The sequence below is a fragment of the Elephas maximus genome, chromosome 9 (genome assembly GCF_024166365.1).
Source record: "Elephas maximus indicus isolate mEleMax1 chromosome 9, mEleMax1 primary haplotype, whole genome shotgun sequence".
Classification (NCBI taxonomy): Eukaryota; Metazoa; Chordata; class Mammalia; order Proboscidea; family Elephantidae; genus Elephas; species Elephas maximus.
This window is the reverse complement of record NC_064827.1, coordinates 52,510,260-52,528,746: the sequence shown is the minus strand read 5'-3', so window position 1 is coordinate 52,528,746 and position 18,487 is coordinate 52,510,260. Positions and strand designations below refer to the sequence as shown.

General features: G+C 37.1%; 1 protein-coding gene across 1 annotated transcript in view; it reads right to left on the bottom strand.

Annotated features, from left to right (window-relative positions):
- The window catches only part of CYLC2 (cylicin 2), a 717,154-nt gene that overhangs the window by 89,946 nt on the left and 608,721 nt on the right, over nt 1–18,487 (bottom strand). The window lies entirely within an intron of this gene.

Sequence of the window (18,487 nt, the reverse complement as noted above, 5' to 3'; positions counted from 1 at the left end):
AGTGTGGTTTAAAGTCAGGAAAGGTGTGCATCAGGGTTGTATCCTTTCACCATACCTATTCAGTCTATATGCTGAGCAAATAATCCGAGAAGCTGGACTATAAAGAGAAGAACAGGGCATCAGGATTGGAGGACGACTCATTAACAACTTGCATTATGCAAATGACACAATCTTGCTTGCTGAAAGTCAAGAGAACTTGAAGCACTTGCTGATGAAGATCAAAGACTATATATAGCCTTCAGTTTGGATTACACCTCAACACAGAGAAAACAAAAATCCTCACAACTGGACCAATAAGCAACATCACGATAAATGGAGAAAAAGATTGAAGTCGTCAAGGATTTTATTTTACTTGGATTCACAATCAACACCCATGAAAGCAGCAGTCAAAAAATCAAAAGATGCATTGCATTGGGCAAATTGGCTGCAAAAGCCCTCTTTAAAGTGTTGAAAAGCAAAGATGTCACCTTGAAGACTATGGTGTGTCTGACACAAGCCATGGTATTTTCAGTCACGTCATATACATACAAAAGCTGGACAGTGAATAAGGAAGGCTGAAGAAGAATTGACGCCTTTGAATTGTGGTGTTGGCAAAGAATATTGAATAGACCATAGACTGCCAAAAGAACAAACATACCTGTCTTCGAAGAAGTACAACCAGAATGTTCTTTAGAAGCAAGGATGGCAAGATTACATCTTACATACTTTGGACATGTTGTCAGGAGGGATCAGTCTCTGGAGAAGGACATCAAACTTGGTAAAGTACAGGGTCAGCGGAAAAGAGGAAGACCCTCAATGAAATGGATTGACACACTGGCTGCAACAATGGGCTCAAGCATAACAACGATTGTGAGCATGACGCAGGACCAGACAGTGTTTCGTTTGTGGTACATAACATTGCTATGAGTTGGAACCAACTTGATGGCACCTAACAACAACAACAACAATTAACAGTCAAATGATAGTATATGTATATGGATATATACATCCATATATATATATGGAAAACCTAGTGGTGTAGTGGTTAAAGCTATGGGTGCTAACCAAAAGGCTGGCAGTTCGAATCCATCAGATGCTTTTTGGAAACTCTATGGGGCAGTTCTACTCTGTCTTATAGGGTTGCTATGAGAAGGGTTCAGCTAGACAGCAAGAGTTTGGTTTACATATACGTGGTCAGTATGAGTTGGAATCGACTCATTGCAACAGGTTTCATATATATATATATATACATACACACATGTGTACATACATATTTTTTTTTTCCTGTTTGGCTTTCTACCTTAGGTCCCTACTTCCAATGATTCTTTTTCTTTCTACTTGACTCTTATTCAGCACTACCTGAGATTTTTTTCTTTATAACCACTACTTCAGCCTCAGGCATCCCAGGAGCTATGTACTCCTGGATCTCCCGTACACTGCAGTTGGCCTGAGGGAAGAAGGTAGATAGTGCAGAAACCTATCATTATTCACTGATTTGTGGCAGATAAATAAAAAATTAAAAAACTCAGAACTTTACAACTATTTTCTTTCATCACATAAATGTGTTTGATAATCAGTGCAAGCAGAACAACCTGCCAAATTGTGTCAGAGTTATTATTTGTGCCCGTAGGCTTTCAGAGATCCAGAATTAATTATGGGGCTCTTGTGTCCAGGAAAAAAAAAAGACTGCACTTTTCTCATAATTATAATGAAATTGCATCTACCACAACCCAATGCTCTCCTTCCTTCCTTAGTCTTAGCAAATGCCTGCTCTTCTGTTAAAGCTCAAAAATTGCTTTTCAGTGAAAAGCTGCACAGTTCTGTGAAGGACATTACTTCTCTGTAATCTCATACTTTTTTTCATATATTTATTCCAACAGCAACAACAGAAATAATTATGTATATAATACGTAAGACGTATCTGCTATGTGTTGTCTGTTTCGAAGTTCATACCTGCTTTGTAGTATATACTACAATCTGTTATTGCAAATACTTTTTTGGTCTCTTCCTTTAAGAAGCCCTGGTGGTACAGTGGTTAAAGTGCTTGGCTGCTAATCAAAAATTGGTGGTTCAAACCCACGAGTTGCTCTACAGGAGAAAGATGTAGCAGTCTGCTTTCATTAGAATTTATAGACTTGGGGCAGCTCTACCCTATCCTATAGGATCTCTATGAGTCAAAATCAACAGGTTTTGGAACAGGTATTTCTCATATATATCACTGTTTGTGAAAACATCTTATGCCAGATTTCAGGAATTCTTCAGAAGTATTCCAGTACATAGAAATGCCTGCATTGTGCTTTTTTTTTTTTTTAATACCTTGTACTGTGAAGGCTGCATAATACATCTGACATCAGCAATAATATCCCTTGTTTCAAGTCCTCTTCTGAATCAGGCTTGAATTTCTGACAGTTCCCCGTCGATGTTCTGCTACAAGCATTTTTTTTTTTGCCTGTGGTACTAATGAGATATCTATATCAACTCAACGGCAACAGGTTTTACATATGCAAGGGGTGGTTGGTGGAGTCAAACTGCTTAACTTTTGGTTAGCAGCCAAGCTCTTTAACCAAGGCATTATCAGGGATCATATATATGTCTCAAATAACTAGCAGAAAGGATATATATATATACACATACACACACACACACACACACCAAAAGGAGCCCTGGTGGCCCAGTGGTTAAGAGTTATGGAGAGTGATGCCTGCTAACCACAAGAAAGTCAGCAGTTCGAATCCACCAGCCGCTCCTTGGAAACCCTGTGGGGCAGTTCTACTCTGTCCTCTATGGTTGTTATGAGTTGGAATCGACTCGATGGCAATGAGTTCGGTTTTTTGGTTCTCAGATACGTATGTAATGAAAAAATGCCTACAAGTTAAAACTGGCTTAGCCAAAATTACTCATTATGGGATTTGTCATGGGTTGGATACTGTCTCCCAAGTATTAATGTTCACATAGAACCTCAGAATGTGACCTCATTTTGAAATAGGGTTTTATAGCTGTAAGGAGATTTTATTGGATTAGAATGAGCCCTAAATCCAATGAGTAGTTTCCTTATAAAACAGAAAAGCATACAGAGACAACAGGCAGATGGATGTAGAGATTGGAATGATGTGTCTGTAACCCAAGGTTTGCCAGGCGGCCACTGGAAGCTAAGAGAGGAGCATGGAACTGACTTCTCCTCAGAACCTCCAGCCGGAACCAGCCCTGCAGGCACCTTGATTTTTGACTTCTGGTCTCAGAACTGTGAAAAAATAAATACCTGTTGCTGTAAGTGATCAGATGTGTGGTACTCTGTTATGGCAGCCCATAGAAACTAATACAGAATTCATTACATAAACTTTTAAAAAAATATTGTTATGTGTCAAGCACTGACATCCACACTGGGGATGTGACAGACAATAAGACCCAGGCCAGCCATCAATTTCTTAGGTTTCATTACAATAAACCTGAGCAATGACAACAATGATAGACACTAAGTAGCTAAATGACTTCAAGCAATGGAGTAGTGAAAAAGCTTCTTTTTAAAAATAAATTGTGCTATGTATTTTTTGTTACATTTACATTTATTGACATTGCAATGGCACTTCAGAGACTTAAAATATTGTCAGCTTCCTCTTCATATAATTAAAACCATATCCTCTCTCTCTACTGAAGAATGAGCTTAATGTCTTGTGAGTATGGATCTGTAGCTTTAAATGAAATAAAGTGATAATCTCGTTTTCATCAAAGATAGTGGTATTCATACAACTATAAATTGAATAGAATAAAGGAATCTGAAGGGTTGGAAGAAAAATATAATGTTTTTCTCCTGCCTATTCGGTGTCAGCCAAGTAGAGGAAAAATGGTACATAAACAAGCAAGTTGCTGGAACTCAAAAGAGTTAGTAGTGCTTCACAGCCTTGTAAGTTCAAGTAGTACAATGAAAAATCGAGCAAGCTTTTTAAACTTTCTGTTACAGAGTAAGTGTACAATTTCTTCACTTCCAGACTTTCAGGCTAAAATGAAAATTTATGTAAAACTGTCTATTTGGATATTCTAGTTTTTGGAATTCAAGTTCAGATTTATTATTATCCATTGTACTCTAAGCATAAATAAAATCAATTAAATAAATTTTCCTACAATGTCCCTATAAAAGAAAGAAAAAGACACAGGTATGGTGTCCTCTCATGATTTTTCCTTTTTTCAATAGTTCCCAACTGCTTTTATGGATATGACAGTATATATGTATCTATACATCTGTATACCAAAAAAAAAAAAAAAGCCAAACCCATTGCCGTCAAGTCAGTTCCGAGGCAGAGTAGAACTGCCCCAAAGGGTTTCCAAGGAGCAGCTGGTAGATTCGAACTACCATCCTTTTGGTTAGCAGCCATAGCTCTTAACAGCTATGCCACCAGGGCTCCATGTATCTGTATAAAAGATATAAACTTTGAAGATAGGCAGGCTAGAGTGGTTTCTTATTATTGGAATAAAAAGGGTGGAATTGCAAAGAAATGTGGATAATTGCTAAAGGGCCGTTTAAGGCAATCCTAAAGTTTGGGAGTGCGTTGTGGCTCTAAAGAGAGATATTAGAAATTTTTAAAGGGGTTTGAATTTTAGAAGACTTTTATTAGTACATTTGATGTCCAGGAAGACTGCAGTCAGAGTGAACGGCTAAGACATGGTAGCAAAACTCTAGAAGAGAAGTACTGTGCTGCATGGATTAAAGATCTGGTCATGGGGGTGGATAGGATAGAAAGGTTTCAAAAGCAGGAGACAGGGCAAAACCTGGCTGGATGTAGAATCACCAGAGTGGCAAATGGAGAAAGCCTCCTTTGCTGCTTTTCTTTTACTTTGCATAGTACCATTATGCAGGAGCATTTCTTTTGATAAAAGTAACCTCGTGAGAGCCATAGGAGTAACATCAGTGAGTTTTGCTAAATGTTTAGGCAATGAGAAAAGGAAATATAGTCATCACTGAATTATTTAGGGGCTGATTATCCAGGTGATGGACTTTTTCTCATGTCTCTTTTTTTTCCTGTTTTCCATCTGTTGCTCGCAATTGGTCATTTCACTGCTCATTAGTCTCCTTACCAGAGGGATGGGAATTATTTTGAAACTCTAAGTCTTTAAATGTTGCATCTCGTTTGCATCTTAATGGAGGTTTTGTTTGCTTTTGTCTCTATGGAGTCCCACAATCTATTTCCTATCATCAAAGAGTATATTAAAGCAGGAACAGCTCCTGAAAATTACCTAACCCAAGGCTGCCAGAAAATGCTAAGTGAGTTGTCCTAGGTCACAGAGCTGGGAGGAGGAAATGGAGCTCGCTCTATCAAACCCAGAACTCCTCAAAATTAATATACCATTCTTTTCACAAGGTCATGATACTATATATCATTGCAAATTAGCTTTTAAATAAACAAGTGCATTGGAAACTCTGTAGGTCTATTGACTTATTCTCAGGCCCAGATCACCTTCTCAAAAATGTTCTTCCATGTTCTTTTCTTTTATGATGCAGGTTCAGGCTGCTTCCCACCAGACTTTATGCCTCCAGGTTTTGTCCTTTTAAGTCTGGCTATGCAGTGGCAAACAAATTTCTAAGTTCTCTCTACTTTGTTAGGTGATGTCAAGTAGGCTCCAATTTAGAGCGACGCTGCGTACAAAAGAAACACTGTCTGGTCCTGAGCCATCCTCACAATTGTTGTTATGCTTGAGCCCACAGCCACTGTGTCGATCCATCTCATCGAGGGTCTTCATCTTTTTTGCTGACCCTCTGTATTACCAAGCATGGTGTCCTTCTCCAGGGACTGATCCCTCCTGACAACATGTCCAAAGCATGTGAGACAAAGTCTCATCATCTTTGCTTCTAAGGAGCATTCTGGCTGTACTTGCAAGACAGATTTGTTTATTCTTTTGGCAGTCCATCATATATTCGGTATTCTTTGCCAAAACCGTAACACAAAGGCGTCAATTCTTGTTCACTCTTCCTTATTCATGTCTAGCTTTCACATGCATATGAGGTAATTGAAAATACCATGGGTTGGATTAGGCACACTTTAGTCCTCAAGATGACATCTTTGCTTTTTGAAACTTTAAAGAAGTCTTCTGCAGCAGATTTGCCCAACGCAATGTGTTGTTTGGTTTCTTGACTTCTGCTTCCATGGGCACTGATGGTAGATCCAAGTAAAATGAAATCATTGACAACCTCAGTCTTTTCTCCATTTATCATGATGTTGCTTATTGGTCCAGTTGTGAGGATTTTTTTTCTCTTTATGTTGAGGTGTAATCCATACTGAAGGCTGTGGGCTTCGATCTTCATCAATAAGTGCTTCAAGTCCTCTTCACTTTCAGCAAGCAAGGTTGTGTCATCTGTATAATGCAGGTTATTTATGAGTCTTCCTCCAATCCTGATGCCCCATTATTCCTCATAATCCAGCTTCTCAAATGATTTGCTCAGCATACAGATTAAATAAGTATGGTGAAAGAATACAACCCTGCCCAACACCTTTCCTGACTTTAAACCATGCAGTGTTCGGTTGTTCTGCTTGAACCACTGCTTCTTGGTCTATGTACAGGTTCTTCTTCAACACAATTAAGTGTTCTGGAACTCCCATTCTTTCAATGTTATCCATAATTTGGCAGGATCTACAGAGTCAAATGCCTTTACATAGTCAATAAAACACAGGTAAACATCTTTCTGGTATTTTCTGCTTTCAGTCAAGACCCACCTAGCACCTACAATGATATCCCTTGTTCCATGTCCTCTTCTGAATCAGTCTTGAATCTCTGGCAGTTCTCTGTTCATGTACTGTTGCAGCTGCTTTTGAATGATTTTCAGCATAATTTTACTTGCGTGAGATATAAATGATTTTGTGTGATAATTTCCTCATTTTGTTGGATCACCTTTCTTTGGAATGGCCACAAATATGAGTCTCTTCCAGTTGGTTGGCCAGACAGCTGTTCTCCAAATTGCTTGACATAGACAAGTGAGCACCTCAAGTGCTGTATCCATTTGTTGAAATATCTCAATTGGTATTCCGTCAATTCTGGAAGCCTTGTTTTTTGCCAATGCCGTTACTGCAGCTTGGACTTCTTCCTCCAGTACCACTGGCTCTTGATCATATGATACCTCCTGAAATGGGTGAACATCCACCAATTCTTTTTGGTACAGTGACTCTGTGTATTCCTTCCATCTTCTTTTGACTCTTCCTGAATCATTCAATATTTTCCCCCTTAGAATCCTTCAATATTGCAACTTGAGGCTCAAAATTTTTCTTAAGTTCTTTCAGCTTGAGAAATGTCAAGCATGTTCTCCCCTTTTGGTTTTCTAACTCCAGATCTTTGGACATTTCATTATACTTTACTTTGTCTTCTCAAGCTGCCCATTGAAATCTGTTCTGTTCTCTTTCACTTCATTTCTTCTATTTGCTTTAGCTACTCTGCATTCAAGAGCAAGTTTGAGAGTTTCTTCTAACATCCATTTTGGTCTTTTTTTTTCTTTCCTGTCTTTTTAATGGACTCTTGCTTTCTTCATATATATATATGATGTTCTTGATGTCATCGTACAACTTGTGTGATCTTTGGTCACTAGTGTGCAATGCATCAAATCTGTACCTGAGATGGTCTCTAAATTTAGGTGGGATATACTCAAGGTTGTATTTTGGCTCTCCTGGACTGGCTCTAATTTTCTTTAGCGTCAATTTGAACTTGCATATGAGCAGTTGACAGGCTATTTCATAGATGGCCCTGGCTTTATTCTGGCTGATGATATTGAACTTCTTTACTGTCTCTTTGCACAGATGTAGTTAATTTGATTCTTGTATATTCTGTCTGGTGAGGCCCACATGTATAGTCGCAGGTATTTGCAATGAAGAAGTCATTGGACTTGCAAAATTCTATCATGCAATCTCCTTCTTCAGTTCCACCAAAACAAGCATGCAGGTGCTTTTACTTTTTTAGTGGTTTATAGAGTAGTACCACTACAGAGAATTAGGAAATGAGAAAAATAACTTCTTATTTAGAGAAAATCTTTTCCTGAGATGGTAATTGAAGGTTTCCATACCGGAGAATTCATTGACCATTTTCTCTCTTCTTTTACTGCTGTTTGGGGACTGTCATATACTCCCTTCCTTTCTGACCACAGCCCTCTTTATTCCTACAGGATTCAGTAATGAAAAATAATAGATGTTCTTTGCTTCTACAGTGACCTCCAAGCTGAATGAATATACTTTGCTGGAAATCTAAAGATTAAGGTTTTAAAAGAGGCAGAAAAGGGCAAAAAGATAACAGTAACAGTGTCTTAAGTATTTTTCTCCCCTTCTGAAGATATTTCTACTTAGTGCTTTGAATGCTACTCTTTCATGTTTATGTGTGTGTGTGTTGCATGTGTGTGTGTTTATGGCCTGGCTTCTCTTTCATAAAAGAAATAAAATTGATTACTCTGGAGAAAGAGAGTAGCTTACATAGCAGTTTATAAAACCATGATCCAATAAGTCACCTACTTTATTGAGCTAACTTATATTTTCCAGACCATATGAACCTGCTGCCTTCTCATTAATAATAATTAGAACACAGACCTGGGTAAAATATATATGTCATGTCATTCAACTTCCATTTAAGAAGCATTTATTGAGAAGTTACTACGTTCCATTATCTATACTAATTACAATAGTGTGAGTTTCCAACATACATTTCTTTTTCATTAACCCTCATTATTCCCCTCTTTACAAAACTATACAGCCTTATTTCCTACTTCAGCACTTTACAAACATTATGTCCAAATTGAACAGACTGCCCAGTATTTCCCAGAGCCTTGCCTCTATACTCTCCAGCTTTCAGAGATGACATATTTTTTCCTGTGAAAACCATAGCTGTATTTTAATTTGTCTCTCCATCTCCTGCTTTAAAATTGTTCTTTCTGCTGCATTTAAAGAGGATAATTGAGCCAGTATTAATAGAAAGCCAACCAAATGCTGAACTCCTTACATATACTGTTATATTTCATCCTAACTGAAAGAAGTATTATAACTCATTTTTTACAAATAAGATAGCAAAAGCTCAGAAATGCCTTGTCAAATATAATAAAATTGGTAATTTTAATAGCTATTACTTGAACTATGATCAACTGTCTCCAAAGATAATGGTCTTTCCCACACGGAGGCTTTTTACCAGATCTCATTAACTATACTTTTGCATATATGCTTGTATACATATGCACACAGCATGTATGTATCTGCAACACTGCACCTGGGAGGAGAAATGATGTGACATTCAAGTCTTTATTTCATAAAGTTACAGAATATATTTATTTATTAAATTAAATTGAGTAATTTTTCATTCTATAAATTGTGCAAAAATCTACACTGACGATCCTGTTATTATAATAATGGAGTAAAGTTTTGAACCCTTAAGGGATGTAAATGTAATTGATCTAAACAGGTATTAAAAAAAAAAAAAACAGGTATTTGATACTTTAAATTGGTAGGAAGTGACATGGGTTCGTTAATGAGCTAAGCATCAAACATCAGTGCTTAAATAATTCACCTAGAGATACAGCACTGCCTGGGAACATCTTATGGGGAACAAGGACCTGCCTTGGGTTTAAAAATACTGTGTACTATTGTGGGTTTAAAAGTACTATTGTCATGGCTGGTAGATTCACTCCTAGTTAATCACACCAGAGTTTTACAATCAGAGCAAGAGCAAGATACACAGAAAACACTAGAGTGGTTTTTAATAAGGGTAAATAGGATTCCTTCAAATCAAATGCTGCGTTAGCTTTTTAGAAGGAGCTGGATCTTTCCACAAGTTGTTGTTGCAGGATGCTTATTTCATTTCAATTATTGATTTCTAGGGCCTGAGGCAGATCAGCTCAATTGGCTTTAAGTTGATTGATTATGCCCGGCAGCCTTCTAATAAGTAAGGGTTAGTGGATTACATCCCATGAGGAGATGAATCTTATAGTGCTGGGGAAAGTGCCCGCTTTTTAACTCATAATAGTAATTAATGGATCATGTGTTTCATCTGTTATTGACCAATCTGCTCTCTGCTCTGAGGCTGCTGGCTGAAGCTGGATCCGTTATCAGCTCGGGGTAGATGCATGCCCCAAGCCTCAAAGACATTAGGTGCATAAACACTGCTGGATTAGTAAAAGCACATACCCATCGCTCAAAAACCATCTCTAAACATACATGTAATTGAGGGCTGATCAGCAATGTAATTGCTTTTCAGGCAAAATACACCTACTACAATGGTTCCAGACAGAAGAAATAAAAAATCAAAATATCCTTTCATCTGTTCTCAGTCAGGGATTGGCAAACATTTTCTGTAAAGGGCCAAGTAATATTTTAGGCTTTGTGGGCCAATACTCTGTCATTCCAGCATGAAAGCAGCCAAAGGCACATAAACAAATGGGTGTGCCTCTGTTCCAATAACAAAATTTATTTACTTAAATAGACGGAAGGTAGAATATGACCTGCAGGTCAGATATATCCCCAAACCCAAACCCATTGCCCTCGAGCCAATTCTGACTCACAGTGACCCTATAGGGCAGAGTAGAACTGCCCCCATAGAATTTTCAAAGCTGTAAATTTTTAAGAAAGTAGACTGCAACTTCTTTCTCCCGTGGAGCAGCCTGTGGGTTTGAACCACCAACCTTTTAGTTACCAGCCAAGCACTTAACCCACTGTACCGCCAGGGCTCCTAGATATAGCCCACAGACCTTAAATTTGCTGGCTCCTCTAGAAGGAAAAAAAAAAAAATTTTTTTTTTTCTTCTAGATACTGCAGATGCATTATCACATTTAAACACTCACAATATTTATATGATATTATTATTCCTCATTTAAAAATTAGTAAAATGGCAAATAAGAATAGTTAAGTATTAAAAAAAAAATTTTTTTTTTACATATTGTCATTCAGTTAAAAAAATAAGCAGGATTATGATCTAAAAACATATTTTCTTGACCTTATTCTTTTTGCTCAAGTGTTTGTATTCGTTAAAAAATAATTTTAGCTATGAATGACCAAAGTACAAAATAATAACAGCTTTAATGGTATAAAAGTTTATCTTTCATATAAAGTCAGACAAGTGGCATAGGACTGATGTGGCTAATGAAGGCCGTTACCGTTAAATGGAAGTTTTCTTGAATCATCTTGCTTTGTGATTCTCATCAAGAACCTTCTAATCTATAATTTAAGGTGCCTGTTCTAGCTCCAAGGAGCCCTGGTAGTACAGTGGTCAAAGTGCTCAGCTGCTAACCGAAAGATAAGTGGTTTGAACTCACCAGCCACTCTATGGTAGAAAGATGTATCAGCCTGTTTCCGTAAAGATTACAACCTTGGAAACCCCGTGGAAGCAATTCTACCCTGTCCTATAATGTCTCTATGAGTAAGCATCTACTCAAAAACAACTGGTTTTGGTTTGGTTTAGGATAGTCCAAAGAAGAAGAATCCTGGGCAGCAGAAGCAGATTATCCAGTGGGTAAGGTAAGCATGATGCTCACCTTGTTTACCATATCATCTATAGTGAACAATTCCACATTTTTTCACATCAAAGATTCTGCTTCTAGGTATGACTGGCATCTCTCTCCCTCCCAGCCCCACAGTATCTTCCTACAGAAACAAAGCCTCTCTTCAAATTTGCAATCCCTGAGGGGGCGGATGGTGGTGAAACTACCATGTGAAATTGTTCACTTGTGAATTTGTTCACTACAGATTAGTAAGTACAAGTAAGCCTGTGCTTACCTTGCTTACTGGGTCATCCACTCCCACTATGTAGGCTGAATAACTTCCCCAAATCCACACAGTTAGTAAATGTCAGGCCCAGGAAACAAATCTAGCTAAGTACAATTTCTAAATCTATATTCATTGTAGCAGTAATTTTTTAATGTATTTTTTTATTTTGATGAAAATATACACAGCCAGAAATATACCATTTCAACACTTTCTACATGTACAATTCAGTGACATTGATTGTATTCTTAAAATTGTGTAACCTTTTTCCAAACTATCCCACCACTATTATCTTAAACTCACTTCCCCCTAAGCTTCCCATCCAGCTTCAGAGTTGCCCATTGTCAGTTTGATCTCACACAGATAATCCTTTAAAAGAGCACTATGTTTAAGATATACATACTTTACTAATTAAGATAAACTTTTTTGGTTCAAAGGAGACGTCAGAGGATAGCTTTGGTTTAAGGTTTAAAGTTTACGAATTATCTCAGGGCAATAGTTTCGGGGGTTCATCCACCCTCAAGGGCTCCATAAATTCTGCATTCCACTGAGAATTTGAAATTCTGCTCTATGTTTTCATCCTTGTGATAAAGATTCCTCTATAGAATCTTTGATCAAAACATTCAGTAATGGTAGCTGGGTGCGATTGGTCTCATGGGCTCTCTGGTCTCATGGCAAAGGAGGCAGTTGTTCATGGAGGCAACCAGACACACATTCAATATCCTCCTCCAATTTTGACTCTCTATCTTCTGTTGGAGCAGTAATTTTTGAATGGTTAGGCTTTCAAGCAGACTTGGGGATAGTAACAAAGCATAACAAAAGCTAGAGTCCATAGAAAAATGTTTATACTAACAAAATTTCTCCTAAAACTTCTTAGGGCACAAACGCTGTGAAATCAAAAATAGGACATTACAGCTGTGATTCTTGATAAAAATGTGAAGGAAAGGGTGACTTGTTCCCTAGGGCTTGATCAGAATTTAGGTAGAGATAGGAGAGGGCAAATTTATATTACTGTGAGAAGTAGATACGGGTAAAATAAAATGAACAAAAATAAAGGTGAGAAAAATTGCAGCCAAGCAGTGCATAAGAATCACCTGGAGATCTTGTTAAAATACAGATAGTAACTCACTAGGTCTGGAGGTAGCCTGAGGTTCTACAATTCAAAGAGCTCCCAGGTGATGGTCCACAATATCGATGGATTCCCTATTAAGAAATCCTAAAATACACTATGCTTCCCAACAATTCTTTCAAATGCAAATGATTTCAGTATATGAACTCTAATTGTAATGCACCTTATTTGTTTGATATTTTCAAGCAATTTTCTAAATTGTTCAAAGAATCATTTTAAGTGTGTGTGGGGGGGGTAGGAAAAAGGCACTTAGCTTTCTAGCCTTCAAACCTTTCTGAGGAATATCAAGACTCCAATCATTATCCTTTGTTAAAAAATCAGGAAATTGAAGAAGGTGTGGGTGGGAGGTAAAGTCTTCCCTCAGAGCTCAAAAGCCACCGAAGTACTAAAACTTTGGTGTCCATCAATGATTTGCTTTTACATTAAAAGCAGGCTAAATCCTAAATTGTTGCACTTTTCTCAAGTAACAAATTATTTAGATAGCATTGAAGAAGGTATGTAACTAGTTAATATTAGTCTATCTCGGAAAAAAAACGTTTACAGGAAAGATACTTAGATAGGAACTCTTATTGTAAATACTATAATTTATCTTGGTAACATTCTGTTTTGTCCACTTTAAAACAGGGTCAAAGTTTTTCACTAGGGCATGAAAGCACTACATCCTTTTCCTTCCTCTAGGAACAAATTAGTTCAGCCATTATTTTTGACATTTCACTTACCCAGAGAAAATTATAGGCAATTAAATGTTAAAGCCCCTCATCTCCTGCCCAATTTCTTCCTTTTCAGAGAAAATTATACACATTTCAAGGATGTTGAGGTTGGAAGGCACCTGCCCTAAAGCTTACCTAGTTTTACCACCCTTCTGAAGCATGAATTGGATACTTGACTAGAAAGAGTTATAATTGTAGCAACTGTAATTTCAAGGAAAAAAAAAGTTAAGGTTGAGGAATTTACATAAAAGCTTTTAATCTGCCAAGGCCAGAGTAGGACCACAGCACACCTGTCACATTTAAAAACAACAGGGAGCAGTCCACAAAGATGATGCTAAAATGAGGAAGCTGAGAACCCTTGGGATGCCACTGCCACCCATGTATCTCTTTGAATATCTCAAAGGGAGTACTTATGTTATATAACTTGATCCTTTACTAACTTTTATATACTTATATTGGAATATTGTCAATGGTAGGGGAAAGAAGTACGTGTTGCTTAGGGGACTCTGTAGGTATTTATATCTAAGCTTGCCTCCTTGGATGGACCAGTGAGCGCAGGAGCATTTTATGTTGTAATATGAAGCACTGCCTTCCCAGTACAAGCTGAAAAAAAGTGCAATGTAGGTACTGGCATAGGTACTGGAAAACTTCTGAAGAAATGCCTGGAATCTCAAATAAATGTTTTCCCAAAAGTGACATTTATGGGAATTAGTGAGGTTTTAATTGCACTAATATTCTGGTATCAAACTTTTACTTTAGCCATCCCTCAGGTCCCATTAAAAGTCTGTTCTTCAAACGTCAAGGAATTGCAATGTACTTATTATGTAGTCTATTTCTGTATCTTCCACATTTGTGGAAATAACAAAAATCTAAGGTAGCTCAGCCTATAACACAGAAGTGGCAGGTATTATATTCTTCTATCTTTTCTCCTCCCTGTAATTAACCCTCAGACCTTGATTTCATGCCAGTGTCCACCCCCCGAGCTTTCTGTCTTCCTCAGTCAATCCTGTCTGGAATTTGACTGGGTTGGATTCTTCCTGCCACCTTGGAAAATTCTTTAATCTCTTTTAATATCAGTTTCCTACCTACCTAATAAGGTTGCTGTGAGGATAAAGTGATGTTATCTACTTAAAAAAAATTTAGCAAAGTGCCTGGAGCATAAAAATAAGCAAATGAAGTAAGCTATTGTTATATTTACTATCATTTACTGATGAAGTGCTGCCGATGCTACTACTACAACTACTGCTACTTTCTAAACCAGAACACAGGGGCAATTTTAGCCTCTTAGCTTGGATAAGCAGTGTCACAATATTATTTACTTTCCATCTTTTTTCCTGTAAATGCTCCTCCTTGGATCTCTTTCCTCTTCTCTTTAATACAAAGCCAATTACTTTCTAATTCTATTAAAGAACAATCTCTCTCTTACCCGCCTCTCTCCTTTTGGTCAATACACTTGCCTACCTTATTCCAAAGCTCAATTTTAATAAATTCCAGGAAAGGGAATAGAAGTTGGGAGAAACCTGGGGTTTAATGCCATAAAATAGAGCTGGTAATAGTTGAGCGCTTGGGAGTTCAAAAAATGTTTAAATGCTGTAAATGTTAAAGTTTATGTCTACCTGTTAAATGTTAAAATTATATAGAAAAAAATTATAAATTTAGAACAACACTTAGACTACAAAATCCTTATTGTCCCAAATTCTAATTAAAAATTTTTTTTTTAATTTAAAAGATCAAATAAATATAAAAACCAGAGAAATCATAGCTCAAGTAAACATAGAAGAATATGTATTAGATACAATGTTGAAAGAAGTAGATTCATCAAAATTGGCAGCACATCTGGAAAAAAAAGCTAGGAAAATTAGAACACAAAAATAACCCTAAAAAAGTGCAAGCACTGAACTAATGAGACAATGATGACAGGAAAACCATTTAGATATTTGATAGATAATAGAACTGGCAAATCTATTTAAAGGAAGGCTTTTTTTTTTAATAGATTATTAAAACAGATCAATTTAGTTTATCTAGACCAATCAGACAAACCAAGACACCTCTAATAATTTTTCAAGTCATAAATTATCACATTGCCAAGTTGCAGGAAAATGCAGATTACTTTGTGTACAAATTTATAAAGCATTTGCTGATAAAATAAGGAAGTAGCCAATTCAGGAGCCTATCCCCACCCCTCTCTTTTGAAAGAAAGGTGCTAGAATGTTTAGAAAGGGAATTAATTTTGTTATATAGTGACCAGAGATATTCTCTATGTGATTTCAATCTTTTCAAAGTTATTGATACTTATATATATATCTTTGTCACAAAATTGGTGACAAATTGATAGAAAAATTTGATAAGTGTTTCTTAGCTTCTGTAACTTTGGACTTACTAGTAAAGTACAAAAAAGTAAATGAGTCCAGGATCATAAATATATCTATAAATAGAAGTCAAATTTATTGAAGTCCTTTTCACATCTTAGTTTTCAACATTGGATTTATTGCAACGACGGCATTAATCCTGAGGACTGTGAATATTATGCTATATCACACATGTAATGATGTTAATTATGTTAAGTTACGTGTACAATGTTAAGTGCTCAGCTGCTAACCGAAAGGTCAGCAGTTCGAACCTACTAGCCACTCTGTAGGAGAAAAGACCTGGTACTGTTAAAGTTACTGACTAGAAAACTATATGAGGCAATTCTACTCTGTCCTATAGGGTCACTATGAGTCGAAATTGACACAATGGCACACAACAACAACAATAAATCAGTTGCCCCTGGTTAATCAGAAAAGAGATAATCTGAGTGGGCCAAATCTAATCGCTGAGCCCTTTAAAAGCAAAGAATTTGCCCCAGTTAGTAGAAGAGGACATCAGAGAAATTAGATAGATGAGAAGGGCTCAACATGTCATTGCTGGATTGAAAATGGAGAAGGCTATGTGTGAAGGTGGGTCCCTGGATGGTGCACGTGGTTTATGCATTTGGCTGCTAACCAAACAATTGAAAGTTCAAGCCCAGAGGTGTCTAGGAAGAAAAGCCCAGCAATCTACCTCCAAAATATCAACCATTGAAAATCCTGTGAAGCACAGTTTACTCTGACACACATGGAGTTGCTCTGAGTTGAGATAGACTCGACAGTGACTAGTGTTATCTGAGAAGGAACGGGCAACCTCTAGGAGCAAGACAATGGGGACTTCAACCTACAGCTACAAGGAAATGTATTCAGCAAACAATCTGGATGAACTTGGAAGTGGCTTCTTCCCAGAGCCTCCAGATAACAGCACAGCCCAGCCAATATTGTGAATTTTGTTTTGTGAGACCCTAAGCATAGAAGCATAGAACCCAGTCAAGCCTGCCTAAATTTTTAACCTACAGAATTGTGAGGTAATAAGTGGGTGTTGTTTTAATCCCCTAAACTTTTGGCAATTTGTTACAAAGCAGTGATAAACTAATATAGATACAAACTGATTTATATTTCCCAATAAAACCTGAATGATGTACAATGATTGAGTAAAGTTACCATCCAACTGAATTGAATTTTTTACCTTGAGAAATTGAATTGATAGAAAATAAAGTCACATGCAAAAGATAATGTCAGAGCTAATTGTAGAATTAATAGAAGTATAAGCTATTTAATTGCTCTAGGTTGTGGACAGGCTGGAAATAATTGGCTTTAGTTATTAATACCTTAAAAAGAACATTCTTTAAAAGTTTAGATGTCTTATCTTGAGATTCAAAGCTTGAACCAAAGGAGTTTACTCAGAGTAAAACAAGGGAGGGAGAGCAAGGAAGGGCCAAAGACTTGAGAATATTTATTGATAGACTGGGGAGGCATGTCCATTTGGTACCAGATTCAACTGCAACAATGAGTGGCATACTAAGGTGTTGCAGGGTGGTAAGAATGGATGCAAGGAGACCACTTAGGTCTCCTTGTTTCCAGACTAGTCTTGGAAAAAGCTTATTTGATGTGAAAATTCAATCTATGTACCTGATAGTGAGGAACAGGTAATAAAATAACACCCAGTTTCTGAATGCAGAAACAGATGAGCAGGGGATCTCAAATTTGTTTTGGAGAATTTATGTATTTTCTTTTTTTTTGCGGGGGGGGGCAATGGGTCCAAAGAACATGGCCAATTATACGGAGGGCTGATTACGTTTCTAACTTCATTTCCATAATATATGAGTTATAAAGGATTCCAAGATTCTAAATCATTGGCTTCCTATCCCAGAAATTCATAATTCTTTTTCGAGCAAAGTTTTGTTCACTGTGAGCATTTGAGAATCATTTCTTTCTGTTTATTTTTCAGTAGCAATAGCAGCGACATGGCATTTGTTGGGACGCAGCATGACTTTGATATCAGGATTATACTCCTGAATTTTCTTTTTGCTTCAATATGAGCATCATTTTCTGATCCATAGAACAAAATAATTTGAGCAAGGAAATTCAAGCTATGATGAATAAGGTTATTTTCATGGACTTATCTCTTTTTAACTAAGCTTTTTACCATCTGTTCCCCTTTCTTTACATATTCAAGATGTATGTAATTAACTGTGCAATCATGTCATAAAAGGAAGGATATGAGTGATTTCAGTGCATCCTGATATCCTTTATACAGTACATCTGTTATGAGTAGATTTTCTTCCAAACACATGTTCCAGGTACAAATCAGAGGAAATAATCTTTTCTTTCATCAACTCTTTCTAAAATCCCCAGAAAACAGAAATATATTAAGAATTCCAATTCCATTGAAAACACAAAGTAAGTTATGGGCAAGAAGAGGTCACTCAATGCCTGTAGTATCCACAATGGAGTTGGGTATTGCTATTAAAAACATTCTTAGGGGCGGAGCCAAGATGGCGGACTAGGCAGACGCTACCTTGGATCCCTCTTACAACAAAGACACGGAAAAACAAGTGAATCGATCACATACATAACAATCTACGAACCCTGAACAACAAACACAGATTT